This window comes from Nerophis ophidion, linkage group LG10 (assembly GCF_033978795.1).
Source record: "Nerophis ophidion isolate RoL-2023_Sa linkage group LG10, RoL_Noph_v1.0, whole genome shotgun sequence".
Lineage (NCBI taxonomy): Eukaryota > Metazoa > Chordata > Actinopteri > Syngnathiformes > Syngnathidae > Nerophis > Nerophis ophidion.
The window spans coordinates 13,967,078-13,992,971 of NC_084620.1; the positions used below are offsets into that span (position 1 = coordinate 13,967,078).

Consider the following 25,894-nt stretch of genomic DNA (forward strand, 5'->3'; position numbering starts at 1 on the left):
AATGCTTAGAATTACATTTTGTTTTAAGTAATTGTTTAATGAGTGATGATAAAATCAGGGCTGCATGGAACTTTAAATACGTGGACAGTTCTTTCCATGGCCGCTGTAACAAAGAGAGTAGGGTGCGTGGGTGCTGTGATCAGCACAACAATGCTTGCATCCATTTTTATTAATGCATGCTGCTTTTAAAAGGTGCAATTTCAATGTTGATGATGTACATTTGGAAAAAAGAAAAAAAAAAAAATTTCTGACGAGCAAAAACCTGGATTTTCCCTAAAATACACTTTAGGTTTAAACTGATTACTCAATTATTTGGAAAAAGTAATTGCTCTATTACTGTTACTTACTAATTGATGGCTGCAGCTTATTGTATTAACTAAACTGTTCAGATTGTCATAAACAGTCCAGTTGTGAACGATTCAATGCCCTCAAAATTTTCCAAATACTTATTTTTTGTAATTTATTTTTCTTCATCATCCATCCATCCATCCATTTCCTACCGCGGGAGGCGCTGGAGCCCTTCTCAGTTGCATTCGGGTGGAAGGTGGCGTACACCCTGGACAAGTCGCCACCTAATCGCAAGGCCAACACAGACAGCATTCACACTCACATTCACACAGTAGGTACCATTTAGTGTTGCCAATCAACCTATCCCCAGGTGCATGTCTTTGGAAGTGGGAGGAAGCCGGGTCTTCATCATATCAAAACTTTTTTCACAGAATAATTTAAACATGTCTTTCCACACCTTGTTTCCCCAAAATTTCAGCATTATTTTTTTGTTGCTCGTAACATTACAACAAACTAAACATCTACAAACGGGATCACCAACCTTTTTGAAGCCAAGAGCTACTTTTTGGGCACTGATTAATACGAAGGGCTACCAGTTTGATACACACTTAAATAAATTGCCAAAAATAGCCAATTTGCTCAATTTACCTTAATATATATATATATATATATATATATATATATATATATATATATATATATAGGGTATTTCTGTCTGTCATTCCGCTGTACTTTTTTTTTCCTTTTATGGAAGTTTTTCTGTAGAGAATAAATGATGAAAAAAACACTTAATTGAATGGTTTAAAAGAGGAGAAAACAGGAAAAAAATGAAAATTTAATTTTGAAACATAGTTTATCTTCAATTTCGACACTTTAAAATTCTAAATTCAACCGAAAAAAACGGAGAAAATCCAGGTAATTCGAATATTTTTGAAAAAATTAAAAAAATAATTTATGGGACATCATTAGTAATTTTTCCTGATTAAGATTAATTTTGGAATTTTTATGACATGTTTTAAATAGGTTACAATCCAATCTGCATTTTGTCAGAATATATAACAAATTGGACCAAGCTATATTTCTAACAAAGACAAATCATTATTTCTTCTGGATTTTCCAGAACAATTTTTTTTTAAAGAAATTCAAAAGACTTTGAAATAAGATTTAAATTTGATTCTAAAGATTTTCTAGATTTGCCAGAATAATTTTTTTGAATTTTAATGATAAATTTGAAAAAAATTAACAAATATTCAGAAGCTAAAATGAAGAATGACATTAAAATGTATTCATTATTCTTTACAAAAAAAATAAATAAATGTATTTGAACATTGATTTAAATTGTCAGGAAAGAAGGAGAAAAACAGTTTTCAAAGTTGTATTTTTTTCTCTAAAATTGTCTTTCTATAAGTTATAAGAAGCAAAGTAAAAAAATAAATGAATTTATTTAAACAAGTGAAGACCAAATCTTTGAAATGTTTTCTTGGATTTTCAAATTCTATTTGAGTTTTGTCTCTCTTAGAATTAAAAATGTCTAGCAAAGTGAGACCAGCTTGCTAGTAAATAAATAAAATTCCAAAAATAGAGGCAGCTCACTGGTAAGTGCTGCTTAGAACAGGCCAGTGGGCGACTCATCTGGTCCTTGCAGGCGACCTGGTGCCCGCGGGCACCGCGTTGGTGACCCCTAATCTACACACTTTTTCTTCATGATATTTCAACTCAATTCTCAACATTTGCGTTTATTCCCTTTTTGCTTTGAAGCCCCCTGCTGCTGAAGATTTACAGTGCAGCATGTCATCTAAAGTGTACTGCTAGGGGGCGCCAGAGTATACACCAACAGCGGCACTACTCTCTCTCTCTCTCTCTTTCTCTCTCTCTCTCTCTACCCACCCACTCTCTCTCACCTTTTCATTGCCCCTCTCTCTCTTTCTGTCTTTGCCGGATCAGACTCATCCGGTGCGCATGCAGTTTTGTCCCGTAAATTGTGCAGTTTGAAGAGTGATTTCGGCTCATTGGGAATACTCTTTTGCTTTATTTTGTGATGCCCACACAAAAAAGGACGCGTTGTGCCACAAGCCAGGAAGTGAGGATGTAAGACGCGTGGATGTGGACCCCCCCCCTCGACCCCCTCCCTTTGGACATATTTTCATTTCCCTATCTTTTGGAGCAAAAGGCTAACATTTGAAGCACGTTGGTGAGTGTGAAACACAACACGTTCCATGCTTTCATTTATTCATCCATGCTCCGCTCTCCTTTCTAATTGACATCAACGCGTGCTGGCGGTGCGTTTAGATGTAATGGGACTTTTGCATTTCCCTGTGCTGCATTGACTGACCAACTTTCATTGGCGTCCACTCGTGTGTTCCATCCCTGTGTGCTCTTTTAAGCACATTCTACTGCATTCTAATACCTCAGCACAGGAAAAAGTCATTTCATTCCGCTTTTGACGGATATTTAATACCTTTTAAATGACATGGAACGTCCCTGGTAATAAACTATGACTAAAATGCAGATTTCAAGGCAGTGGAAATGTGAAATAAAGCAAATAGCGTTACACACGTTTTGCACTAACAAATTGAGTTCAGTAATCTCCCGATTGGTCATAAATTGACACATTAATTCATCTTGTAATACATTTTCAATTCACAAATGATTCATAAGTTGATTAAATTAACAACTAAAACCAGTGGAAACGCCATGTATGCCAATAAAGTCACCAAAAATATTCAATATAAGTAAAGTAAATACACATTGTTTATACATCCTTCAATCCAATTTCTACCGCTTGTCCTTTTCGGGGGGGGGGGGGGGGGGGGGGGTGTTGGAGCCTATCTCAGCTGCATTCGGTGTCTTATAAAGTCTCATAAATAAAAATGAAATAATAAAAAAGATGGGAATACTCCTTTTAAACTTGATGCATGCACAACAAGGTCAGTAAAGTATTCAAAATAAACAAGGCATTCAAAATGTTTTACGAATACATATTGTATTCGAAATATCAGTAATACGATATATACAGACATAAGGGATAAAAAGGCATCAAAAAGTAGAAAATGCAAAAAAATAAATAAAAAAAATGAGTGAATAAAATAAAAAATATTCCAGAATACATAATACATTCAAAACTTCATAAAACACATTTGGTAAAATCAATGACAAACATGAATTAATTAAAAATATTAAGTTTACAAACAGGGCTTCACGGTGGAAGAGGGGTTAGTGCGTCTGCCTCACAATACGATGGTCCTGCAGTCCTGGGTTCAAATCCAGGCTCGGGATCTTTCTGTGTGGAGTTTGCATGTTCTCCCCGTGAATGCGTGGGTTCCTCCCACTTCCAAAGACATGCACCTGGGGATAGGTTGATTGGCAACACAAAATTGGCCCTAGTGTGTGAATGTGAGTGTGAATGTTGTCTGTCTATCTGTGTTGGCCCTGTGATGAGGTGGCGACTTGTCCAAGGTGTACCAAGCCTTCCGCCCGATTGTAGCTGAGATAGGCGCCAGCGCCCCCCGCGACCCTAAAAGGGAATAAGCGGTAGAAAATGGATGGATGGAAGTTTACAAACAAAACATTGTTAGTAAATAAGTATAGTGAATTGAAATAAATAAAATGCATATTTTTGCAGTGAATGAAAAAAAACATTGGTTGAAGTAATCCTCATTCATGCCTTATATATATATATATATATATATATATATATATATATATATATATATATATATGTATATATATATATATTTTTTGTCTTAATGCATTTTTTGATAATTGAGACAGAGCCAATGCACCCCTTCACCCTCATAGCATCTTATACCACACTTTGAAGGCATTCTATTTTTTTTTTCTTTTACAGACAACATATTGCGTTCCGTATTAGTGGAACGTAAGATGCTTCCTTGAAGGACATGATGTATTTATTTTTGTCATTGCAACTGTTTCCCAGAAGTCATTTACATGAATCACCCTTTCATTTAAGCTTACAAGTACAAGTACAGTATTGTTATTTAATCCTCAATCTGCTTTACACTCCAACAAAAAGTGCTCCGACAATAGAAGTTGCTTGGAATTTCAGCAAAAAGTTGGTCTCCATAGCAACCTTGGTGTGAAGCCTCATGCCGAACAATGAGTCTTTATTTAATTAATTACTTGAAATGATTACAAATACACGTAAAAATAATATTAAAAGAATGACACCTTTTTAAATTTGGCACCTTCCAAAGTATTATTTTTTCAATGGTTCTTGTTTTGTTTTTATTTTTTTTTACGTGCGCTGTGCAAAAAAATTAATAAAATCAACTAACCCCAAAAATTGTTCGCGGATCAAGAATCTTAAAGATGATCATGATGTCAGACGGTGACATCAGACAATGTCATAACATCATTGCTGCATTGCCGCGTTTCTCTCTGTCGACATTTTGTCATATCCGATATTTCTGAACAGACTTATGCTAAAGAAAATTAAAGAATAAAATAAAAGCACACCTGAACAAAGCAAGATGCACATTTTTGTCTAAGTTCAAATCTTTTCAACGACGGAGCGCCTGTTTAACGTAATACCATTTTCTTTCCTTTAGCATAAAAGCATTAGCAATAGCATTAGCCTGTATCCCCCACCGCCCCCCAAAAACTGCTTGCATTTGAGAGAAAAATATAGCACACATTTAAAGAGCAATTTTTTCCATCCGTGTTCAAGTCTATTCAACACTGGCATGGCTATTAGGTACAAATATAATGTTTTTCAAGCACAATAGCATTAGATGAAAGCAGCAGGTTTTTACAATATTTTACTTTATTTTACTAAGGGGAGGAAAAAACATTGCTCAGCTTTGGATAGCGAGACGTAATATTTTTTTTTATCTTTGAGTAGTGTGGCTGTTAACTACAATTTGTGTGTTTTGGTCTTTTTACCAATTTTCCAAAGTTATTTGGGTTGGCAAAAAGAATTACATTTTTTGTCTTCAAATCTATCGATGACACGGTTATTAGAGCTGCAGCTATCGATTACTTTAGTAACAGAGTATTTTTTCGATTATCGATCAATTGGATAGAACACACCCTGTAGCCTCAATGTGTTTTAGGGGAAATAGTCAAAATAAACAACAATTTGTCTGCTAACCATAACCTCCGTTCTTATTTTTCTAATAAATGCACGTCATTAACATTGACATTGCACTTTAAACAGGTGTGCGTGAATAAAGTTCAAAGATAAACATTCTGCCACACAGAACACATCACACACACAGCCCCACTCTCGTGCGCTCTATTGGAGTGGCCATGCAGAAACCATTTCAGTGTATTTAAAGTTCCGTATTTCCAAATTTGATACATTTTTATTTCTGACGCTCATAAAACGATCAATCAAAGCAGCACGCTATCAATTTAATATTTTTCTAATCAAATAAACCAATTTAATCAATCAATCTTTCCAGATTATCAAGTGTAGGACAATTATTACTAACTTAAAGGCCTACTGAAATGAGATTTTATTATTTGAACAGGGATAGCAGGTCCATTCTATGTGTCATACTTGATCCTTTCGCGATATTGCCATATTTTTGCTGAAAGGATTTAGTAGAGAACATTGACGATAAAGTTTGCAACTTTTGGTCGCTAATAGAAAAAGCCTTGCCTGTACCGGAAGTAGCAGACGATGTGCGCATGACGTCATGGGTTGTAGGGCTCCTCACATCCTTACATTGTTTACAATCATAGCCACCAGCAGCAAGAGCTATTCGGACCGAGAAAGCGACAATTTCTCCATTAATTTGAGCGAAGATGAAAGATTCGTGGATGATGAAAGTGAGAGTGAGGCACTTAATAAAAAAGAAAAAACGGCGGCAGCGGTAGCGTTTCAGATGTAATTAGACACATTTACTAGGATAATTATGGAAAATTCCTTATCTGCTTATTGTTTTAATAGTGTTTTAGTGAGATTCTAAAGTCATACCCGAAAGTTGGATGGCTGCGGTGAACGCCAGTGTCTCAGAGAGGAGCCAAGATCACAGATGCCTTTTTGACAGCTACAGGAGGAGGTCCCATAATCCACTGAAGTCTCCGGTAAGAGCTGACTCAATATCACAATTTTCCCATCCAAAAACTTGCTGGTTGACGTAGAGAAACATGTTCGCTTGACCGCTCTGTATTAAAGCTTCACAACAAAGAAACACCGGCTGTGTCTCTGTGCTAAAGGCAGCTGCAATCCACCGCTTTCCACCGACAGCATTCTTATTTATAGTCTCCATTATTAATTGAACAAATTGCAAAAGATTCAGGAACACAGATGTCCAAATTACTGTGTAATTATGCGATGAAAGGAGACTACTTTTAGCCGTGTGTGGTGCTGGGCTAATATGTCCGCTACAACCCGAGACGTCACGCGCACGCGTCATCATACGCGTCATCATTCCGAGACGTTTTCAACAAACTCCACAGGAAATTCAAAATTGTAATTTAGTAAACTAAACCGGCAGTATTGGCATGTGTTGCAATGTTAAGATTTCATCATTGATATATAAACTGCGTGGTCGGTAGTAGTGGGTTTCAGTAAGCCTTTAAGCTAGCATAGAAGCCTGTCTTTTTTTATATTTCAGAACAGATTTGTGGCAGAAAATCCCACTTGTAATTTTGTGGGATGCACATTTTTTTTCTTGGAGTTTAAATATATTGGATCATGGCCTGGCTAGTTGGCAAAGTATGTTCTTAGCATTAGCTGTCTTTAGCGTTAAAGCATGTCATTTTTTTAATATTTCGGGATGGATTCAAACTCAGAATGAAAATAGGAAGTCTTTGTCTTTGAACGAGTTGAACTATAATCGACGGCCCTGCTTTAGCATTAGCCTCAAGCATTAGCATTGACCGTTCCGATATTTCATAAGAAATATCAATCAAATATCGACATAACCATTCATCACAAAGCATTTTTTCAATAAGGCCTGAAAGCTTGTTTTTTTTTTTTTAGATGATGTAACTAATTAGTGCTGTATTGCAGCCTACAAGCATCCTGTATGAAATAAGATGCATGTAGCATCATACATTGGGCTCCATTGTTGTTGGGTTGGTGTGAGCGTCCAAAAATGTCAAGCTAGCATTTAACGCAATCTTCTGACACTGTACCACGTGTAAAAAGGCATCCAGAAGCGATCAAACTGACAAACCCGCCGTACATCAACGTCTTTACAACCCTATAAAAAAGTCCCATATACAGTATTTGCATTTTCAGGTTTTTCTTTGGTGTTATATTGCTGACCTTTTCCATTTTGTTTCGGAGCGTTCAAACAAAGATGCGATGCTTCTCTGGGACGAGCGCGCTAAAAAGAAGTTAATTTATGACCTGTTTGGGAAGCAGGTTGAGGCTTGAATGTGTAATCAGGGAGTGCACCTGCAGCCCAGCATACAAATGAACGGACATGGCGGTTAGCTTTTACGCCGCCTTACCTAACCCCCGGCCCGCAGAAACCAAACCGGCGGGCCCTACTGACCTGACCACTAATTATCCAATGACGACGGATGATCTTTGGTTTTATTACAGCAGTCCAGTAGCGCTCCTGTCATATAGAGGATCTTTGGCATTTATCGCTTGTAGCTTATGAATGAATTGCAGCCCCTCCCCATCCTAGCTTTGGACCAAATTGATTCTCCTGATCAATACCTCAGATTGGATTGAGGTAGCGTTGGCGGTAGGCTTAAAGGAGAAGAAAAAAATGGTGGTGGGTCCCGTCTTCTGCTAGCGTCTTTTGTCACCAGTGGAGTGCTTTAGCTTTGCCTCAGTGGAGCAAAGCCGCTTAAACGACTGCCCCCCCCCCCCCCCATCCCCCCCCCCCCCCCCATCCCCCTACCCGAGTCTCACCTTGAACGTAATTGAATGCGCTGGGACAAAAAAAAAAAAAAGTGCTGAGATCTTCGGTTTGTCCACAAGCAGCGGCGGACGCGGACCCGAGATTGTTCTGTGTTGTTTACAGCCGGCTCCCATTCGCGGGATGTCTCTTTCACCGCCATTAATGAGCTTTAGCGTCTCTTGCCGAGTCCTCCGGCGAGTCCTCCGGTGAGTCCCGCGACTTTGATTGGCTGCGGTGAGACCTTAATCAGTCATGATGTCAAAATGTGTCCCCCGCCGCCCCCGCGAGACACGATGCGGCTCATTCAGCCAAATAATAAGCAGTGAAACGACACAGGTAGCCAGAGTAGTCGCTGCAAGCATCGGACGGGAGGGTTTTTTTTTTCCGGAAAATAGGCCTTAAAGTCAGCTGAGACATCTTTGCTACTTTTGAATGGATTCATTATCTTGACAGAGGCTTTATTGACGGACATAATGGATGAAAAGGACAATTAGCTTCTCCACTGATGCAAGATATGGGACAAACTTAAGAGGGACATGTCAAATAAGGCCAAACTACTGCCAGTTTTGGGAGTGTTTTTATATTCAGGGTCATCTAATACTTGGATCAATACTGTAGAATTGTTTGTTTTTGTCTTACAGATATGTTTCCGCAAACTAGTGGTGTCATATTTAGAGTTGTCTTGCATACGGCCATTTTGTCTTAGTTTCAAGCGGGGGTGTCAAACTCACAGGGAGAAAAATGTACTCCCAAGTGGGCCGAATTGATAAAATCACGCCACGATAACTTAAAACATCATAAAGGACCCATCTCACCCTGGACATAAACCTTTTGAACTGATGCCCTCAGGCAGGAGATACAGGACAATAAAATGCCGGACAAACCGTTTTAAAAACACTTTTTACCCGCAACAATAGTGTCTGAACACAAGATAACAATAGTGACTGTGCATGTGAGCTGTATGCTTGGTATTTTTATGTATTTTTATCTGTTATGTTTTTATGTAGGATTTTGCACTAAATTAGTCTGCATACAATTTTGTTGTACAATGTAAAATGACAAAGATATATTATATTCTAAGTGGGCCAAACTGGTAAAATCATGGCACGATAACTTAAAAATAAAGGCAACTTAAGAATGTTTTCTTCGTTTAGAAATAGAACAAGCACATTCTGAAAATGTACAAATCATAATGTTGTCTTTTTTTTTTACACTTGCATGTTGCGGTTAATGGTATTCTACCTTTTACATGTCGTTATTTATACTTTCTGAATAAATTATGTGATAATGTTCATCAGTCAACTCATTGGTGTTAATTTTCAATCTCTCAACTAAAAAGAAATATACCAAAATCATATTACAGGAAGTCATTTATGTATTTTGATCACTTTCATCGACTGGTGCACTAACATCATGTGGTTTATTTATTTATTTGCATATGTAGCATCATCTACAAAGAAACAAAGAATTGCTATTGCGACATCTAGTGGACACATTTAGAACATCGGTTTATTTCTTTCATAAATGTTGGCTAATTTTTATACTGCGCAAACTCATCCTGCGGGCTGGTTAAAACCTTACCTTTGACACCCCTTCTTTAAAGGGTCTGTTTTCAACATTTACACATGTCTAGAGGGCGCCAACTTTACAAACTATTTTAAGCGTTGTATCTTACGGCTTCTCGGACGTAATGACGTAATTCCGTACGTGCGTAACACATGCATGCGCATTAGCTGTAGATGTTCTTAGCTAATAAGAGCAATTTGGATAGTTAGCGTTAGCTGTCATTGCATGTACAGTACAGAATCAGAATAGTTTTTATTTCCATTGTTTGAGAACGGGAATTTTTTCTTGGTGAAAGGTTCAGGCCAGAAGTTTGGACACGCCTTCACTTTCAATGCTTTTTCTTTATTTTCATGACTTTTACATTGTAGATTGTCACTGAAGGCATCAAAACTATGAACTAACACGTGGAGTTTTGTACTTCACAAAAAAAAGGTGAAATAACTGAAAACGTGTTTTATATTCTAGTTTCTTCAAAATAGCCAACCATTTCTCTGATTACTGTTTTGCACACTCTTGGTATTCTCTCAATGAGGTTCAAGAGGTAGTCACCTGAAATGGTTTTCACTTCACAGGTGTGCTTGAAGCTCACCGAGAGAATGCCAAGAGTGTGCAAAGCAGTAATCAGCAAAGGGTGTCTAGTTGGAAGAAATTAGGATATAAAACATGTTTTCAGTTATTTCATGTTTTATTGTTCGACAATATGATTTGCCTGAGTGGCTAGGAGACACCGAAACGTTTTATTTCATTTTATTTTTTTAACTTGGGACTTCTCACAGGCCGTAGTTTGGGTACCTCTGGTTTAAACATTTACACAGATGTCTAGAGGGCGCCAACTTTCCAATGTATTTCAAGCGTTATATCCCGCCCTCTTCCGGCTTCTCGGACATAACGTAATTCCTTACGTACGTAACACACGTGGGCTGCATTAGCTTCAGGTGTTCTTAGCTAATAATAGCAATTTTTATAGTTAGCATTAGCTGTCACTGCATGTATATTCTATCATAACAACATGACTGCAAATTAGTTGTTGCTTCTCTTAGATTGTTTGCGTTGACGACACCAGTTGAGTGACCGCCGGGACCACCAATCATTTAATCCGGGCCGGTAAAATGTTTTACTCCACAAACTCAGTAACTGTGAAATATTTACATCATTTTAACACAATTGTGTTCTGTTGAACCACTGATGGTAACACAAGCTAGTCAATGGTGTTCTTGTTATACGTTTTGCTTGAAAAAATGTTACTGTGAGAAAGTGGTCTTAAAAAACGATGCAGTTTTCTTATATTCGGGATTGTCTTATCTTCAATGTCAATTGGGTAATTTTCAAATTTTTGTCTTTGACTTTGTGCCAAACATTTTCTACCATCACAAAATAGAGAGAATCAACATAGTAAAAAAAAGAAGTATTGTATTTTGAGAGCTTAAGCCCCTACTTTTTCACTTTACTACGGCTTATTAAACGGTGTGGCTGAGTTATGGAATGTTCTTGGCTAACGCCGATGTTTTGTATTCAACAATCCCTGAAAAGGAGTGGTATTGTTTGTGCTATGGCACCATCTTTTGGACAAGTTTGCTCACTGCAGGTGTTGCAAGTTGAAAATGTGCTTCCTATTTTAATGCCTTGAACTGGAAGTATAACAGTCCATAACGGTTCTGGTTGGAAGGGTTCTTCATTCCTCACTCCAAGCAACGTTTGTGAGTTTCACAATTTAACAAAAACAACTCATACTTACTAAATCCTTCCATCTTTGACGTTTTGTAGGAGTATTTTACGCATCTTTTTATGTGCCATCATAATGTAATCAAGCTAGCATTGTTAGCTTTAGCCAATACGCTAACATCTTTCAAGTGCCTGTGTTGGTATTATTAACTTACAACGGCATCGTCTTTATATTGTTTCAATTTTTTAAATTCACCAAAACGTCACCATGGACTTACTAGTTCTATTTAGCTGATTGGAGAGCGAGCTTTTGTTTTGTTTGATCAGCCGTCTTACTGCCATGTGACAGGCACCATTTGGAAAGAATTAGGTATGTAAAGTAACATTTACAAAATATTTTGTACCAATATATGGTCAGGTGCTGCTAATATGTAAAAATATTGATTTATTCCATAATTTGGTGTGTGCGGCAGAAATCCCGGTACGCTCTATAGCCTGGAATTCACGGTAACCGATTTATATTCTGGTCAGTAATTGTCTTTTTTGTCTTTGATTTTATTTTAAGAAATATATATTTTTTAAATCTGGCGTTGTCTTATTTTAGTTATTATTTTGAGTTACAATATGTACAATAATACGTCCATTTACTCATTACAACAAACAGTAACAAATCTAATTTATCCTTACACAATTTCCTTTTCATATTAATTTCTTACATATATTTCTTACATATATTTGCTTCAGTACAGTAGTTTAGTACCTTTTTGTTTTTAAAGAAATATAAAAAATGTTTTCATAGCATGTAAGAAACGTTCTTTGTAAAAGCGGGGATAATATTCGGATATAATGGGATTATAAAGTAGTATTAGAAGAGTAATCATGCTGAAAAAAAGTATATTTACAAAAAGTTTGTAAAAAATGTCATTTTATAAGTGGTTTAATTTTCCCCAACGCCTAAAAGGACAAGTAGTATGATCGAGTTCCAAGAATAACGTCTTCTAAGTATTTTGAAAAAAGTGGTAATTGGACATGAATAAAATCACCCTCATTTTACAAAAAGCTTCTTTTGGGGAAGAAATGAGACAACTTGCCTTCCGACTGAGGGACATGAAAGATCCAATCACCTTCGTGTCGCCAATTATTTCTGCTGCGATTGTGACGAGCTGCTTCCAGCTGTGTGCGACACATCCAGCGCACTGAAGGCCAAAACATAAACAAGATTACAAGGAAGGAAGCCCGGCACTCGTTAGTGACACCTCGGCTGCACGGACCGCTGGTGCCAAGTTAGCCAGCGTAGCTTTGAGGAAAGGACCTGAACAAAGACGACGTTGTTGTCGTCATGGAGCGCTGACAAGACTTTTCGTGAGTGAAGAATGGCAATGAAGGAAAAGGGAAGAATGGACTGAGGAAAAAGTTAGGTGGCTTTGAGAGACTCATCTGCAAGGACACAAACGCCATAAAGTGCTCATTCAATAATTAAAACCGTGTTTTTGTCTTCAACCACATTTATTCAAAAGGGGTTTCTTTTATATCCAGATGATTCCAAAATGGATACATGGATGATACAGCAGAGGATTGGGAGAATGACATGTGGTCCTATGAAACCAAAATATAACTTTTTGGTATAAACTCAACTCGTCTTGTTTGAAAAAAGAATACTGAGTTGCATCCCAAGAACACCACACCTACTGTGAAGCATGGGGGTGGAAACCTCATGCTTTGGGGCTGTTTTTCTGCTAAGGGGACAGGACGATTGATCCGTGTTAAGGAAAGAATGAATGGGGCCATGTATCGTGAGATTTTGAGCCAAAACCTCCTTCCATCAGTGAGAGCTTTGAATGGTTGACCAAAAACTTATTTTCCACCATAATTTACAAATAAATTCTTTAAAATTCCTACAATGTGAATTCCTAGATTTTTTTTTTTTTTCACATTCTGTCTCTCACAGTTGAAGTGTACCTATGATGGAAAATTACAGACCTCTGTCATCATTTTAAGTGGGAGAACTTGCACAATCGGTGGCTGACTGAATACTTTTTTGCCCCACTGTATATATATATATATACATATTTTTTTTTTTTTTGCCTTTCTTTTGTCTTACAATGTTTTTTCTAAAAACACATCTGGAAAAGAAAGGGGCGTTGTCTTCCATTATATTTATTCAATATGGTCATTTTTGTGACAGTACTGTGGAGAAGGAGATGGCACTGAGACAGGGGCGTCGATAGTATGAGACGTGTTTATTAAACACAAGGAAGTGGAGTGTGTAATTGATCCAAATTAATTATGGTGGGACTATGTGTTGTGTTAAGCTGAGTGTTACCAGGAGTTGTTGAAGGTGCGTGTTGAGAGAGAGAGGCAGAAGTCCAGGGAGGGAAAGGCAAGCTCGGAGGTCAGTGAGTAAGCGAGAGGTCAATGGCGGGAGCGAGGCGTCAAGGTCTGTGTCCAGGCATGAGGTCGAGATCCGGGGAGGCCGCAGGGAGTCCAGAGGGGATCCAGACACAACTCGAAACCAGGAAATGGGGTTGACGACACAGGACATAAGATGATGAGCACTGAGGAGGGGAGACACAGAGAGAGGGAATGCACATAGAGAAGGCTAGAGACATGGAGGCTTACAGTACTGAGACAGGTAGCTATGTTCTGGCACTGGAACTCAGGACACGCTGGCTTATGATGGGAGTGGAGTCTTCATCAGGATCAGGTGTGTTGATTTCAGATTGCCTGCATTTGGCAGGAGGGGAACGCTGGTGGGCATGTCCAGAGGCGTGCATAGAATAAAGAGGCGGCAGGAGTCTGAGTCATAACATTTTTGTCTGGTTTCTCTTTGATTTTGTCTATTTATTTGTCATGTCAAATGGAAACCTCTCTACTCATTTAATGACTGTATTCTTGCAAAATTGCAACATTGTTCTAATAAAATGTTTAAGCAACTACATAAAGAGCTTGTGGTCGCTCTTTTAGCAACACTTATAATGTATGCCAGGATTAGCACATTCTGCAGTGGTGGGCCGTCAGGGTCAGCAAGGCCTTCTCTGCTGGCCTAACAACCAGAAATCATGATCATAGTTAAAGATTACATTTTTAATTGACTTTCCCTAATCATCCAAAAGTATTCAAATTCTCTTCATGGGATATTATGCTCTTTCGAGGGCTGTTGATTTTAGGTTACAGTCTGTATCCATTCAGAATTCAGCTAAATGTTGCCATGCTGTACCAAATCTACCCGAGGCTTTCAGAATCAACAATGTGGGCGTCCGTGCACTCAAAGCGATCTGGGACATACAGTTGATAGACAGTTTTGATAGCCAATCAGATCACGAGTTGTTGTCAGTAAGGGCTTCTAGATGGCCTCATGTTGAACGTGACATTCACGCGTCCTGTGATTGGATACTCATCGGGGCCGTTTTTTGAGAACACATACAGTTGATAGACAGTTGCGATAGCCAATCAGATCACACGTTGTTGACAGTATCCTATCCAAGTAGCCTTATCTTAACCAGACTGTGACTGGGTACTCACTTGTCACTCCAAAGAGAGTATCCAGTCACAAGTTTCAATACAGCAGGAAGTGTTGTGCCGTAGCCAGACCGGGAGAACAAAACGTTGATTAGGTAGTAGGTGTATATTTGTAAGGCCTTTTTCAAGAAGGATATTTGAAGAGAAACTACATCTTGTGAGACCATATCGACCAATCCCGGAAGCTAGCTGAGTTGTTCTGGTGATGAAATGGAGAAATGCTCGCCATTTCCACTCGAATAAGCCAACTACAAGGGGTCGAATGGATGCTATTTTTTCACTTTTAATGTTTTTTGCAATTTTAATATTGACAGTCCTACATAACATATGTATAAATTGCTGACGCGTTTTAATTAATTTTTAAATGTGCCAGAAAATAAAACGATTTGTACGCTGTTAATGTGTTGAAATGCCCAGTGGTGCTTAAATGTGTTTCTCTATATTATTTCTCCAGCAATGGTCATGTGGTGACTTAAATGATGGTATTTTGAGAGGTAATCTTTGAAGTCGGACATCACTGAAGGCCTAAGTGGGAAACGCACGGCCCGCCACTGACATACTGCATGAGCAATTTTCATTATCAACTACTATAAGGGCTTGTTATGATCATTAAAATCTTTGCAGAGAAGTTTGAATATTTGTGACTCAAGCAGAAGATTGTGCAGAAAAGTACCGACCGTCCGTCTGATGAATGTTTGGAGGTTAGCTAGGAGTTAGCTAGCAAAAGTGAGTAATACGAGCAAGCAATATTTATTACTCCTTACCAAGGAATAACTAGAATGGACCAATTACAGTTACACCAATAATAGTTTAACACAGAAAAATATCGGAAAAAACAGGTTGTCTTATGATTGGGGGTGTGGAAATTTTAACGAGTCATTAGGGTTATAAAAAAAAAAATCCAAACAGGTTTTAGCCAACATTTTTTTTATTATATTTGAGGTAATAAAGTAATTTTGTCTTTTTCTGATTTGGTCTAAAAACACAAAAGAAAGTTTTGAAGTATAGCGTCTTATATTTACATGAAAATGATCATTTTTCCCCCATGATCTTTTCTTGAATTAAGTTTTTCCATAAGACATAGGTGTCAAACTTATTTACAATTCAATTCAATTTTAATTTCAATTTAAAGGGGCTTTATTGACATGGGAAACATACGTTTACATTGCCAAAGCCAGCATTAAAACACAATTAAAACAATTAAAATGTATATTTGTAATGTATATTTTCATTGAGGAGACATCGTAATTATGGCTGCCGTGAAACAGAGAAGTAAACATATGAATGCTATGGACATAATAGCCTCATTAGACACAATTGAATGGTTATAGCCAACATATTGGTGGATAACTTGTTTTAAAATCCTCCATCAAGCTGACAAGCAGATATGTAATTACTTTTAAAACCTCCCCCAAAAATGCTTGGAATATGTTGCATGATCAGATATGATTGAAGTTTAGAAGCTACGGTACAATTTTTGTGTAAAAATTGAAAGAGCAAATGAAGGGCTTGTTTGAGGGATATCATTTCCAGGTGCTCATGAACCAAAGTGGCCTCGGCCTTGTGTTGAACACCTGTGTCATAAGTGGTCGTTGTCTGACAGCCCTGCAAAGTAATTACTTTATGCCTGAAAAATTACGACTTTCGGTCACAAAGCTTCCATATTTTCCTTGTATAATTATGTTTTGTCTTGTAAAATTGTGACAAACTATGACTTTATTCTTAACAGATTGTTATTCTTGTAAAATAACAATTCTTTAATAATGCAGCTATTTTTATTCTTGTGAAATGACCACTTGTCTCATATAGTGATGACATTGCAAAATTAGCACTTCCTCTCCGTGAAATAATACCTTTCTCCTAGTTTTACTTTATATTGTTTGAAATAATGTAACCTTGGTCTCATGGAAAGACCATTTATGTAAAATTGCTATTTCTACTGTCGTAAAGCTTCTCCTCTTTCCCGCTCATCAATCCATGTCGTTATTTTTGCAAGATGAGCACTTCGTTCTGGCAAAATGAAGACGTTTGTAAGATTATGACTTGTGAAATGACCATTTTTTTCTGGTAAAAGTATACTCCTTTCGTCTTTAATTGCGACGTTATTGAACAATCCCCAAGGAGACCTTGGCTGCCTCTTGCAGTTGAGTTGTGAAGTTTGTCAGAAGACACTTTTAATTACATGGCTGACGATGAAATTGAGCAGGAAGGAAGAAAATCTGCTGGACAGACTGCAGGCTCAGATTGTTATTGGAACTTCTTCTGTCGCTGGCCAGGGGGGGGGGCTTTACCCCCCCCCCCCCCCCCTCCCCCATATGACAGATGACAGCACATTCGCTGTAATCCAACTAGGAAATACTGTAGAAATAAAAAGGAGATCTTTCCCTTTATGTGGTTTCACATGACAAACCTTTTTTGCTTGTCGTTAAATTGCAACTTTATTGTCGTAAACCTTCCACTTTTTTCTCCCTCATAAAATTACTCCTTTTAGTCATCAATTCATGACGCTTTATGATGTAATCTTGCAAGGTTACATCTTAATTCCGTTCAAATGACGACTTCGGTAATAATACATCTTGTGAAATGGCATAATTTCTCTCAAAATAAGGCCTTTCTTGCACAATTTCTGTTTGTTTTATCACATAATCTTGCAAGATTACAACATCATGTTACATTTATTATTAATAACATTACGACTTGTGAAAAGAGCCCTTTTGGTATTCTTGCAAAATTGCATAAAAAATAAATACATTTGTTGTTCATCTCATTATCTGGCACAATTTGCAACTTTACATTACAACTCGTAAAATGACGTCTGTGATGACTCTTCTTCGGCATTGTAATGCCGGTGTGGTTTTCCCGTGGATGCGTCGAAGCAGAACACAGCATAGGTAAGATAAAGGGTATTTAATAACAAAAGTCTATGAACAAAAATACTGGTGTAAAGAGAAAAAGTAAACAAAAGACACTAGCGTGAAAGCTAGGATAAAACAAGGAAAACTAGAACTTGGTACGAGGACACAAAAGAGTAAACAAAACATTTAGCATGAAAGCTAGACAATAAAGTGGCTTGGCGTGAGAGCTAGCGAGAAAATACATACGAATGATGAGAGTCGTCACTGATGCGCGTGGGCAAATTAGGATCCGAGAATGAGTAAACAGAAAAGGTGAGCTTAAATAGGAGGGTGAAAAATTAGTAGCAGGTGTGCGGGGCGAGACTAACAGGTGGACTGATGTGTAACCATAGTGATGGACAAAAACAGGAAATAAACGGGTCAGACAGAGAATGAAAAAACAAACACGTGAAGATCTGAGCCACAGATCGCAACAGTATTCCCCCCCAACAAAAGACAGATACCAGATGTCTTAAAAAACAAACAAAAACTTGAACCCCCTCCCCAAAACCAGAAAGTTCACAAACGAAGGGAGGGCGGAGGGAGGCCACGGTGGAGGGTCGCCAGATCGCATGTCCCCGAATCCACCGAGGACACATCATGTGGCGGCGGCGGGTGGAACGCTGCTGCCGAAAAAGTTTTGGCGGGCGACCTCGAAAAGGCCACATTAGTGGCCGCCTCGCAGGATGAGGTGCCCGGCGAGGCGGACGACCCGGGCACGGCCACATCCGTGGCCGACATGGAGGAGGGAGTATCTGGCGAGGAGGATGACCTCGCAGAGGCCACGCCCGTGGTCGACGTGGTGGACGACGCCTCAGCACCGAAATCCCAGCAGGCGAGGGTACGGGGACTGCAGCCAAAGCAGGCCCGAGTGCAGCTGGCGAGGATGATGCGGGTGCTGCAGCCGAAGAAGGCGTCGGAGGCGGCCTGGGAGCCGCAGGAGTCGTCGGAGGCGGCCTGGGAGCCGCAGGAGTCGTCGGAGGCGGCCTGGGAGCCGCAGGAGTCGTCGGAGGCGGCCTGGGAGCCGCAGGAGTCGTCGGAGGCGGCCTGAGAGCCGCAGGAGTCGTCGGAGGCGGCCTGGGAGCCGCAGGAGTCGTCGGAGGCGGCCTGGGAGCCGCAGGAGTCGTCGGAGGCGGCCTGGGAGCCGCAGGAGTCGTCGGAGGCGGCCTGGGAGCCGCAGGAGTCGTCGGTGGTGCTGGTGTGGGTTCCAGCCCCGTCGTCGACGCTGGTGTGGGCTCCAGCCCCGTCGTCGACGCTGGTGTGGGCTCCAGCCCCGTCGTCGACGCTGGTGTGGGCTCCAGCCCCGCCGTCGGCGCTGGTGTGGGCTCCAGCCCCGCCGTCGGCGCTGGTGTGGGCTCCAGCCCCGTCGTCGGCGCTGGTGTGGGCTCCAGCCCCGTCGTCGGCGCTGGTGTGGGCTCCAGCCCCGTCGTCGGCGCTGGTGTGGGCTCCAGCCCCGTCGTCGGCGGTGCTTGGCGGCGCGGAGCTGGCACCGGTACCTGTCGTGGTGCTGGTACCGGAGTGGGCTCCAGCCTTGGAGTTTGTGCTGGCGTGAGAACAAGGCTAGAAACATTTTCTGGCGTGAAAACCAGGTCAGAGTCTAATTCTGGCGTGAAAACCAGGTCAGAGTCTAATTCTGGCGTGAAAACCAGGTCAGAGTCTAATTCTGGCGTGAAAACCAGGTCAGAGTCTAATTCTGGCGTGAAAACCAGGTCAGAGTCTAATTCTGGCGTGAAAACCAGGTCAGAGTCTAGTGCTGGCGTGAAAACCAGGTCAGAGTCTTGTGCTGGCGTGAAAACCAGACTGGGAGCAGGTGTCGGCTTCAGCCGAGGAGCAGGTGTCGGCTTCAGCCGAGGAGCAGGTGTCGGCTTCAGCCGAGGAGCAGGTGTCGGCTTCAGCCGAGGAGCAGGTGTCGGCTTCAGCCGAGGAGCAGGTGTCGGCTTCAGCCGAGGAGCAGGTGTCGGCTTCAGCCGAGGAGCAGGTGTCGGCTTCAGCCGAGGAGCACTAGGGGACTGGCTGTGAGCAGGACTAGGACTATGATGAGTGATAAGACAAACACTAGGACTCGGGCAAGGACTTGAGAGAGGACCAGGACTTACAATCACACTAGTGCTTTGAGAGGGGCTTGGGCAATGACCAGGACTTACAGTCATACCAGGGCTTGGGCAAGAACTAGGACAAACGGTCAAACTAGGGCTTGGGCAAGGACTGGGACTAACAATCAAACTGGTGCTCGGGCAAGGACTAGGACAAAGACTAGGACTTACAGTAACACTGGGGCTCGGACAAGAACTTGGGTAAGGACTAGGGTTCGGACTAAGACCACGAGGGGAATCAGTACTAATATTACAAAGGCAAGAAACAAGACTCGGGACCGGACTCGAAACAGGACTCGGACTACGGATCAGTCTACGAGTGGAACTAGGACTACGACGACTACGAGAAAGACTAGGACTACAACTAGAATCAGAACGGAAACTCGGACCAGGACTTGGACTACGACTCAGTCTACAAGTCGGTCTACGAGTAGGACTAGAGCATGGGCTACGAAGAAGGCTGGGACTCGAACTCTGAGAGAGACTGTGACTAAAACTAGAACTAGGGCACGGACGGAACACAGGTGGAGGAGGTCTAAGAGGGCGTGACTTGACCGGGGAGAACACCGGTGGAGGAGGTCTAGGAGGCCGTAGTGGCTTAACAGGTTTAACAGGGGTGAACACCGGTGGTGGAGGTCTAGGAGGCTTAGTAGTAATACTGGCCCTCCCCTCGAGACCCGGATTCCAGACGGGGTCCCGTTGGATAGAGGCTGACCGTAAGGGCGGGCGGTGGGAGGTTTGGAGGAGGGTAGACTCCACCCCATTAGTCTGTATGAGGAGAGGATTGTTCTGAGCAGCAAGAAATTTCTCCTCCAGCTCCAGTTCAATCAAAACTCTCCTGTACCACTCGTCCATCCAGGCAGGACTATATTTTTCTAGGTCAGTTTCAAAATCAGGTGACGTAGGGGTAGGACGTGAAATAGGCTGAGATGTGGGCGGGGCCAAAGTAATGGGAGGCTGATCTTGACAATTAACAATATACTGAGGGTGACTAGAATCAATATAAATGTCCTGATACTGTGTGAAAGTATTATTACTGTCCAAGTTTTTGGAAAATGGCTGAGATATATCGTCCACAATAAAAAAATCTTCTGAAAAAATGTCATCAACAGAGGCCGGTGTTGCGTCACCGGTGGGCGTTCCCCAAATGACGTCATCGCTTGTGTCAGAAAAAGTGTCATGGCAGCTTAAGGAATGATTTGAAAAAAAACAAGCAGGATTACCGGTAATGACGGGTGAATCCTGGACGGGGTGAAACTTGCTGTGTCCATGGGGAGGAATAAGTGGTGCTGGAACATTACTGCCGCGCGGGGGACCTCTCCACTGGACCCCCCGCTTCTTCGGGGCAGCGCGAACGGCTTCGGAGGAGACTTCAGGCCCACAGTCGAGTCTTTCCTGCTCCCAAGCCACGAGCTCCAACCACAACCCTAAGTCGAAGGGTTCCTCCCGTGGTTTCGACGCGGAAAAACAACTTGATGCTCGGATCCTACTGTGATGACTCTTCTTCGGCATTGTAATGCCGGTGTGGTTTTCCCGTGGATGCGTCGAAGCAGAACACAGCATAGGTAAGATAAAGGGTATTTAATAACAAAAGTCTATGAACAAAAATACTGGTGTAAAGAGAAAAAGTAAACAAAAGACACTAGCGTGAAAGCTAGGATAAAACAAGGAAAACTAGAACTTGGTACGAGGACACAAAAGAGTAAACAAAACATTTAGCATGAAAGCTAGACAATAAAGTGGCTTGGCGTGAGAGCTAGCGAGAAAATACATACGAATGATGAGAGTCGTCACTGATGCGCGTGGGCAAATTAGGATCCGAGAATGAGTAAACAGAAAAGGTGAGCTTAAATAGGAGGGTGAAAAATTAGTAGCAGGTGTGCGGGGCGAGACTAACAGGTGGACTGATGTGTAACCATAGTGATGGACAAAAACAGGAAATAAACGGGTCAGACAGAGAATGAAAAAACAAACACGTGAAGATCTGAGCCACAGATCGCAACAACGTCATTTCTTTTAAATAATGGTATTCCTGCGAATTTGCATTTTCCCCCTCATTTTTTATGACACTTTGTCCCCTTATAATGCAAGATCACATAACACTGTTAAAATTAGGACTTTATATTACATTTTTTTAAATATCATTTTTTTTTAAAGTAATGGTTTTTCTTGCAAAACAATTATTTTTCTTCTCATTATATATTACGTTTTATCGCATCATTTGCAAGATTACAACATCATGTTACATTTATTAATAATATTACAACTTGTGAAAAGAGCCCTTAAAGGCCCACTGAAATGAGATTTTTTTATTTAAACGGGGATAGCAGGTCCATTCTATGTGTCATACTTGATCATTTCGCAATATTGCCATATTTTTGCTGGAAGGATTTAGTAGAGAACATCGACGATAAAGTTCACAACTTATGGTCGCTAATAAAAAAGCATTGCCTGTACCGGAAGTAGCAGACGATGTGCGCGTGACGTCACGGGTTGTAGGGCTCCTCACATCCTCATATTATTTATAATCATAGCCACCAGCAGCAAGAGCGATTCGGACCGAGAAAGCGACGATTTCCCCATTAATTTGAGCAAAGATGAAAGATTTGTGGATGAGGAAAGTCAGAGTGAAGCACTAGAACAAAAAAAAAAAGGCAACGGCAGTGGTAGCGATTCAGATGTTATTAGACACATTTACTAGGATAATTCTGGAAAATCCCTTATCTGCTTATTGTGTTACTAGTGTTTTAGTGAGATTATAAAGTCATACCTGAAAGTTGGAGGGCTGCGGTGACCGCCAGTGTCTCTGATGGAAGCCATATGGAGGAGCCAAGAAAGTCACAGCTGCCTTTTTGACAACTTCTGCAGGAGGACGCAAACTCCACTCAATTCCGGTAAGAGCCGACTCAATATCACAATTTTCTCACCGAAACCTGCCGGTTGACATGTGGTAGAGAAACATGTTCGCTTGACCGCTCTGTTCCATATTAAAGCTTCACAACAAACAAACACCGGCTGTGTTTTGGTTGCAAAAGGCAGCTGCAATCCACCGCTTTCCACCAACAGCATTCTTCTTTATATTCTCCATTATTAATTGAACAAATTGCAAAAGATTCAGCAACACTGATATCCAAAATACTGTGTAATTATACTATTAAAGCAGACGACTTTTAGACGTGAGTGGTGCTGGGATAAAATGTCCGCTCTAACCAATAACGTCACAAGCACGCGTCAACATAAGCGTCATCATTCGACGTTTTCAACAGGATACCTCGCCGGAAATTTAAAATTGCAATTTAGTAAACTAAAAAGGCCGTATTGGCATGTGTTGCAATGTTAATATTTCATCATTGATGTATAAACTATCAGACTGCGTGGTCGGTAGTAGTGGGTTTCAGTAGGCCTTTAAGGTATTCTTAAAAAATGGCATTTAAAAAAAGTTTTATCTCATTATCTCGCTAAATTTGCAACTTTACTCTGTTAAAATAAGGACTTTAAATTATTACAACTCTTGAAATGACAATTTCTTTTGAATAATGGTATGCTTGCAAAATTGCATGTTTTTCCTAATTTTTAATGACATTTTGTCCCATTATCTTGCAAGATCACATTACACCGTTAAAATTAGGACTGTATAATATTAACATTTTTTAAATGACATTTTTTGAAGTAATGGTATTCTTGCAAAGTAATTTTTTTTCTCATTATACATTACGTTTTATAACATCATTTGCAAGATTATGACATAATTTGGTGAAATGTAGGTCTTTAAAATATTAAGACTAGTGGAATGACATCATTTCTCTCCAAATAATGGTATTCTTGTCAAAATAATTTTTTTTGTTACAATTAATTGGGGATGTTTTATCACATCATCTTGCAAGATTACAACTTCATTCTGCTAAAATTACAACTTTGTAATATTGTATTGCTTATGTATAGAGCACTCCTCCTAAAACGATCGTATTCTTGCAAAATGACAAGAATACAAAACTACTCACTCATTTGTTGATGGCACTTCCTCCTGTTTGTCTTGAGAACTTCCCCCTGACTGCAAACACCCCACGGAGCAGTTGCGGCACATTGGTCACGCATAAGAAACCCCACTCCGCCGGCCATCTGTCTCCTCGCCACAATAAGACTTCACAGCATGCAAAATATGAAGATTGCATCTTTTGTCTTGTGAAATTACCACTTTTATAATATTACGACTTTGTTCTCTGACTTTCGTTTTTTTTTAATGAATTTATTAATCAATCAAACAAAACAATACACAAATATACCATAACATTGCAATAAATTCCAAAACCAAACCCGACCCAGCAACACTCAGAATAGCAATAAACAGACCAATTGAGGACACACAAACATGACACGGTACAATCCAAAAGTAGTGAAACAAAAATGAATATCAATACTAGCAACAATTTCAAATTAGCAGTGATCAAAAATCCCTCATTGATATTATCATTAAAAACATTAATCTAAAAAAAAAAAAAAAAGTATATGAACAATAGTGACTGAATCCTTTGCATCCATGACTCTTCCTAACTATATTATACACCCAGCTAGCACCAACCACCCCCCTCCCCCGTACCCGTGCGTCAGTAAAGTGGGCGGGGTTGGGGGCGCGGCAGTCTAAAAAATAGTCAGGAAGAGTCATGGATGCAAAGGTTTCTGGGTATATGTTGTGTTGTGTTACTGTGAGGACGTTCTCCCGAAGTGTGTTTGTCATTCTTGTTTGGTGTGGCTTCACAGTGTGGCGCATATTAGTAAGAGTGTTAAAGTTGTTTATATCACAACCATTAGTGTACTCTGTATCACCCAGTATGCCTTTCAATCTTGTACGTGTACTTGTGGAAGCTGCATACATGTTGCTGGACTGGCAAGTAGTTTGTACATGTTGTAGAAGGCGTCAAAGGCAATGGCTTCATAGCATGCCCTTATTCTTGTTATTTGGGTGACCGCCAGCAGATATTTGCGAGAATGGTTGCAGCTCCCATTGTCTTCTTTACTCTGTGAAATGGGTCAAAATGGCTCTTTGACTGGTAAAGTTTGCCGACCCCTGATATATAACAACGGGCGGGTGGCGGGCGGTTGTGGTTTCGATAAAATGTTAGTTTAGGTGGATGACAACTTTAGTGATGCGGTTGCGGATGGTAAAATTGCCTATCCGCGCATCTCTAATAAATATATATATATATATATATATATATATATATATATATATATATATACATACAGCCCAGTCCCCGGCCATATTGTTTTACCCCAATGCGGCCCCCGAGTCCAAAAGTTTGGGGACCCCTGGATTACACGATTAACTAAAATATTCGCTAGCTGCAGCCCCAGTGTTCTACTTGTTTTCAAATATAAAGTTATTCTCATTAGACTCCAACTTTTATAATGCAAAGTTCTTACTTCTCATCTCCATATTTTCGCGGTAAAACCGAGACAGTACTACCTGCTTCTTGTAAAAGTAAGCCTTGTTCTACTTTGACTGTTTTGTGATATTCCAAGTTGCTTTTTTTTTGTAAAAATAACTTGATTAATTTTTGTAAAATTGTGACTTTTTTTTGTCAAATGAAAATGTTATTGTGGCAAAATTATGATATGTACTCATATTTTTTTGATTAAAAGGCTGGGTTGCGTGTCGGGTTGTACAGTATACCGGTATTAGTATAGTACCGCGATACTAATGAATCATATTCGGTACTATACCGCCTCTGAAAAGTACCGGTTTTATTTAAGGACTAACTTGCAATAAGAAACATATGTTTAAAGGCCTACTGAAACCCACTACTACCGATCACGCAGTCTGATAGTTTATATATCAATGATGAAATATTAACATTGCAACACATGCCAATACGGCCGGTTCAGTTTACCAAATTGCAATTTTAAATTTCCCACGAGTTTCTTGTTGAAAACGTCGCGTGACGTCACAGACTGTAAGGAAATATTAGCGCTGCACCAAACACGGCTAAAAGTAGTCTCTGTTCATGGCGTAATTCCCAGTATTTTGGACATCTGTGTTGCTGAA

At 40.2% G+C, this 25,894-nt stretch overlaps 1 protein-coding gene across 12 annotated transcripts in view; it reads left to right on the forward strand.

The window, feature by feature from the left end:
* Positions 1 to 2,212: 2,212 nt before the first annotated feature.
* The window catches only part of LOC133560244 (adhesion G protein-coupled receptor L3-like), a 422,550-nt gene continuing 398,868 nt past the window's right edge, over positions 2,213 to 25,894 (forward strand). For 11 of the 12 annotated variants that reach the window (XM_061912548.1, XM_061912556.1, XM_061912551.1 and 8 more), the window contains exon 1: positions 2,213 to 2,479. The gene's annotated coding sequence lies outside the window, so the exon portion shown is untranslated. Of the gene's footprint in view, positions 2,480 to 20,820; positions 21,417 to 25,894 lie in introns of those variants that run through there. The other variant, XM_061912546.1, reaches the window with a different exon arrangement.